This window comes from Elephantulus edwardii, unplaced genomic scaffold (genome assembly GCF_000299155.1).
Source record: "Elephantulus edwardii isolate Elephantulus edwardi_28Jun2011 unplaced genomic scaffold, EleEdw1.0 scaffold00054, whole genome shotgun sequence".
Lineage (NCBI taxonomy): Eukaryota > Metazoa > Chordata > Mammalia > Macroscelidea > Macroscelididae > Elephantulus > Elephantulus edwardii.
Genome location: NW_006399804.1, coordinates 16084105 through 16090206, shown reverse-complemented (window position 1 = coordinate 16090206; position 6102 = coordinate 16084105).

Sequence of the window (6102 nt, the reverse complement as noted above, 5' to 3'; positions counted from 1 at the left end):
AGCAATGAAGGAATGAAAACCCAAAATCCCTGTAAATGTTCATTAAAACTAATAAAATTTAATAATAAAAAACAAAAACCTTCTAGTATGGAGGTGCTCTGGTGCCTAGTGTGTACTGCATCAGACTGCTGCTATCCAAAAGGTCAGGGATTGCTCTGAAGGAAAAAGATGGCCAGAATCTTCCCCTTAAAATTTACAGCCTTGGAAATCTGATGACTCACTGACAGTGAATTTACTTTTCATCTGCTCAGTCCAGAGCTGTTATTATTACCCAATTGCAATGATGCTTCAAGTCTACCAGGAGATCCTACTGTTGTTGGTATTCTAACAGTTACTAATTTTGGAGTTCTGATGGCCTAGGGGGTAGGTAGGGAGTTGTGCTGCCAAACCAAAGGCTAAAAGTTCAAATACACTCAGCTGTTCCCCTCAGGAAAAAAGTTGGGCTCTCTCCTGTGTGATTTACAATTCTGAAAACTCACTAGAGGATCAGCCGTGAGTCAGTTCCAACTCTACATAAGTGAGTTAAGTTTAACTTTGTAAAATTTTCTGGCCTTTTGGTGACAATATTGTTGTAAATTGTGTTTGTGACGCTCTATCAGTTTTGGCTTTTTAAATAGAAGGAAGTAGTAATTGAAAGGAGAAAAAGAATTCTGTTCACTTGATGATGTAACGAATAATGTAGTTCAAGGTAAAAGATTTTAAAGAGAAAAAATATTTTTAAGAACAATTCTGTTAGTGTTCATATAATCTAAGAAATATTGCATGTAAGGAACTTATATAACTATCACATATTCTCTGATTAAAACTTTTTTTTCATTTTCTTTAACATCTTTATTATGACTTGTATGAAAGTATACAGATTAAATTGGTTTTCCATTCAACAATTCATTCACATTTTATTTTGTGATATTGATTGTATTCTCCACAATGTAACGGGAGTTAAGCTGATTCAAACTTCTAATAAACATTACAAAGGATTCTATACAGTCTGATTTGGGAGACAATCAAATTGGGGACTATGTTGACACCTACCCTTGTGGCACCACTGTCCACCTGGACCACAATACACTCAGAAAAGGATGAACACTGTAAAGGAATGTTGATTATCTTTGCAAGGAGGTCTTTCTGCAGTCAGTACAAGTGCATTTTATTAGAAAAGATTGTTGTTGTTATATGACATTGAGTCGCCTGTGACTCATTGCGACTCTTATGTATGTACACCAGTTCTGAACCCTGCCCTAACCTGAGCCAGTCTCACCTACTCCAACACACTTAATTCGATTACCCCAGTTATCATGTCAATCCATCTCATCTGGGGTCTTCCTCTCCTGCGTTGTCCCTCCACCCTTGCAAGCATTTTCCAAGGACCAGCCCTTCCTGGCCACGTACCCAAAGTCTGTGAGACAGAACTTCAAAATCCTTGCCTCCAAGGAGAAACTTGACTTCGCCCTCTCCAAGACAGACCTGTTTGGTTCTCCTGGCTATCCATGGCTCAATACTCTTCTCCAGCACCACAACTCAAAGGTAGTGACTCAAAATAAGAAGTTCCAATAAAGATTGTAAAGGATTGTACAAATCTAGGTTGTGCACAGGCTAAATATCAACCCCCCAGGTTCTTGGCTTACTCAGGTGCAGTCTGGTCCAAATATTTGCTAACCAGGTGTCCCTATGGATTATGGGACAATTTGTGGACCTGAATTGAAACCTGGGAATAGTCCGTGTTCCCTGCAATGGGTCGTCAGACGTGAGCGCTTCTCGGCACTCTGAGGCCCAGGTCAAAGGTTCCCCAGCGCCTTCCAGGACTGAGCCAGGCGTCTGCTGTCCTACTACCTCCTCCCCATAGGGCAGGGAGCGTGTGCGGAGAAAGGCATGTGTTCATCTACGAAACCCTGGACACCAGAGTAGAAGCAGATTAGGAAATTTGATCCTTCTTTTGAATACATAAGAAAGGGGTGGGGAGACGCGCTTGCTGGCCTTCCTCCCAACTCTGCCATTAGGGTTTCCCATGCCCGGATCAGAGGCAAAGCTCATGTGCTGTTCCAGGCCCTTTAACTTGGGCCAGAACTCTTTTTACTGTCCTCTGGCCCCGAGAGAAGGGGCGCTTCTCTCCTTGACCTCTACCAAAAGGTTTGGTAATTCCCAACCCCTGCTCTTGGCACCCCAGCCCAGGTCGCCACTCCTCCCTAGTCCCCGCCTTCAACTCCACCCCGGAGCGCAGAGGACAAGCGAGAGGGCGCTGGAATTTCCCCGCGCGGGGACTCAGGCTTCCCCTGGAACCCAGTAGTGCCTTTCTGTTTACGGAAGAAAGGGGAAATGGAAAACGAGGGGAGGCGGTGGCTAGTGTCTGCTGCGCCGCCCCCCAGCCGGCTCAGACGCCCTGAGTCAGGGACGGAGGAGGGCGGCCCCGGCACACTCGGCTGCTACTGTCAGGAGGACGTGCCACACTCGGGGGGCTGGTCGCCCTGGCTCCCACTTCTGCGCCCCTCGGCGCTTCGTGCTCCAGAACTCTCCACTCCGGTGGGCCGACCACCAACCGCGCACCGAGCCGTCGCGGGCCCGCAGGAGCGCTCGGCCTGCAGAGGCGCTCGCAGGCAGCAGGTAACTGGTGTGCTGGCCTCCTGGGCATCTTTGGGGCCGCGCTCCCTCTGAATGTCTCTGGGGTTTCAGCCCTGAATTCGAGATTGTCCCACAGAGGGGAGAACTCCGGGGGGCAAGGGGTACTAGGGTGATGGTGGTGCAGTTTCACGTACTTCTCTCATGCTGATCGCCTGCAGCAGTCAGGCACGACTGGAAAGCACCTTGCGCAAGGGTCTCACGGGGTGCAGACTCGCGACTCCTCCCCCTTCCTCCTCCTTCCCGGATCCCCAGTGACGAGCAGTGCTGGTCCGAGCAGTGCACGGGGGAGCAGGGACCTGCTGTCACTGCGCCTGAGGTGGCAGATGTCCGGCAGGACAGCTGCACTGTCCCTGCTGAGCCTCGGGTAAGTGAGCCTCAGTGACTGGGGTACTTGGCAGCCCGCCTAAATAATAGGTGCATTCGTAATTTACAGGCTCTCCGGGCTTCAAGGATTGGGAAGAGGGAGTTGGGGGTTGCTGGTGCAGAGACTTTCGTGAATGATTGAAATTCAGTTCATGCTTGGAACCTGGGAGGACTCTTCTGGAGCTCTAGTGAGTGCCAGCAGAAAGTGGAACCTGAGCTGCCGGTCTGAGGAAGATGAGGAATGTCCCAGAAGTGGTTTCCTGGCAGGCATGGGATATCAGGACTTTGAAGCTCTTGTAGTTGTGGAGGTGAATGAAGCCCAGAAAGCCCAGAAAGGAAACCCCCGCGTGCACAGGGTTAGACCCTCAAGTCCACCGGGGAAGTCCACAAGTTGCCTTTAAAGATAAAAGTTATTACACGGTTTGTCCTTGGACTGTGGTCTGGAATAAAGAAAGAACCGCTGTTGATAAAATCAGGGAAAGAAACACTAAAGTGATTTCTTGTCAAGCCTGGAGCCTAAGTCCTATGTGTTTGTCAAGTAGAGTGTCACTGTTGCAGAGCGGCTGACTCCTTTCCGATGATTGAATTTTGTGCACAATACATCCTGGCAGATGGCCTTAGGAAGTGTCTCATGTAAGGAAAACTGGGTAGTTGAGGTGACCAGAAGTTTTTGAAGCAGAGTGCCTAAGGCTTCTTTACGACAGTGGGCTTCATTTTGGGGCATTTTGTAAAACTAGACCATGGCAGGTGTGCCCTGCGGTATTAGGGCAGATGTTAGGCAGAAATCTGGGATGGTCTGGGTTCCAGAGTAATTTTCATTGACATGTGACAGAAACCTTCAGCCTTTGTTTATGTAGCTGGAAGTATGATAGAAATGAAACAGATTTCTTTTTTATTACTAATTGCTGACAATCATCCAAAGCAAATAATTGTGACTGTATTCACATGCTCCTCCCATTCTAAACTTGAAGTGGTCATCTAACTTTGTTAAGAAGTAGGAATTTTAGGAAGTTTTTATTAGCTGTGAGCTTGGCTAAGGGTATGGGGGGATGGATGGCATACACAGTAATCCCATAATAAAGGTCTTTATTGCTAAACTAGAATTTCTTTATAGTCCATGCTTTTTCTAGATGGTCACTTAAGGTGAATGGCTTAGAATTATTAGCATGCTGTCTCCTTAATTAAGGCTGGAAACTGCTGCTGCCTCTTTTTTGGGGGGAGGGGTTGGGGAGCTTTAACAGAGGCCTTTAACCCTTTTTGCTTGGTTGCTGGGGAGTGTTGATTTCCAGAGCCAGGGCTGATTTCACGCACTGAAGGCAGATTGTCTCCAACACTCCTTGGGGTCTTTTGCAGCCCTGGCTTCCAGCTTAGGCATGTGTAGTGTCTCTAACTTCAGGTTGTATTCACAAATGGCTGAGGCTTTCTGCAGGATTTGAAAACCAAAACCTGTCTTTCATCTCTGAATCAGCTGACTGACTTGTAACCTGCATGGAATTTTTCCTCCTTTCTGTCTTGAGTCACGTTGGTATCAGGAACTGTATGTTTTCCTTCAAGTCATCCATTTGACAAGTAAATCAAGGTGCCTCTGGTCTTCTCAGCCAGCAGAGTTCTAATTTAAGCTGTTTTTGTCTTAACTTCTGTTTTTTCCAGTCTAAATTCTGTGAGCAGAAACTGCAACAAAATGCCTTGCCGAAACCAATGCTTGACATTCTTCCATTAAGCCAACAAGTTCCTCTCATAATTCAGACTCCCAGAGCCTGAATCACAGTTCAGTGTTTAGATAGAACCGTGGAGATAACGCCATCAAAGCATTTCATAAATTTCTGCCGTTTCTTTGGCTCTTGTTTTAGATCTAATCTTTAAGACCTCATTGTGGAGTATCTGGAGGAATAGGTAGCCACAGTCTATGTATAAATAAGGAAAGCAGTCTAATGTAATATCTGTAAAGCCAGGAATCAGACTCTTATCTACTCTTCTTGTTGTTGTATACCATCGAGGGAACTGACCCCCCCATGGCCCATAGCTGACCTTTAAAGCAGGTTTTGAGAGACAGTTAATCACATTGAAAGAGATTGCCCATCATACTGCATTGCAGCTGGTGGATTTGAACCTCATGCCTTCGGTATTACAGTGCCAATTCTTACCTCTAGGCCACCAGAGACTCTACTCTTAGCAAATAATTATTGTTATTCTCAAGTAGAACTGTGTTTCATAGGATTTTCATGGCTGATCACCAGCCTTTTCTCCTGAGGCACCTCTGGGTGGGTTCTAGCACTAACCTTTCCACTTGTAATTGAGGGCTTAACCTTTTGCAACACCCAGGACTACTAGTGCACATAGAAGCAGCTACAAGTTGCGCAGCTAGTTAGTTTACTTGCCATCAGAAACTGCTCTGAGCACCTTAATGCACGTGATCTCATTAATCCTCATGGCAATGAGATAGGCATTGTTGTTGCTTCTATATACAGGTTGGAAACATGAATATAGGCTGGTTAAGATATTGATTTAATCCTTTATTTACAGTCAGTGTCCAGGTCCCTGTTTTAAACTGGAGGTGAGCCTGCACTCCCCAGATATAATCTTGCACATCAGAAAAAGACTATCAAACAAGCTAATGACAACAATGATTTGTGTAGTTGTTTTGTCAAGTGAAATCTACTGGATGCTGATGGCTGGGTCCTGAGGCAAACATCCCCGCAGGAGACCATTTCTTGAACCTTTCAGCCAAGTTGTGGAGTTGGTGGAGGGCTGTGGGTCTGCCCTGAATGTCCTAAGTGTTAAGAGTCTGCAGTTTGCAGAGTGTGAAGGAAGCCTCTTTTGGAGAGAGATTACTTGGAGAAGCAGAATAATTTGCACAGAAAGGTATTGCTAGGTTTGCCTCATTGCTGACCCACAGATGAGTTTTCAGAGGTTGTAAATTGCATGGGAGGAGACTGCACAGCTTTCTCCTTAGAAGCAGCTGATGGATTTGGATAGTGCAGCCCCTTTACCACTATGCCACCAGAGCTCTAAGTAAAAAGATAGGTTTTAAAATTCCAAATCTCTTGTAATTGTGTCACTTTTCCCATACCTTTACCTTTCCCCCTTCATTTACAGATTCCTTAGCATGATACTTGCTTTCCA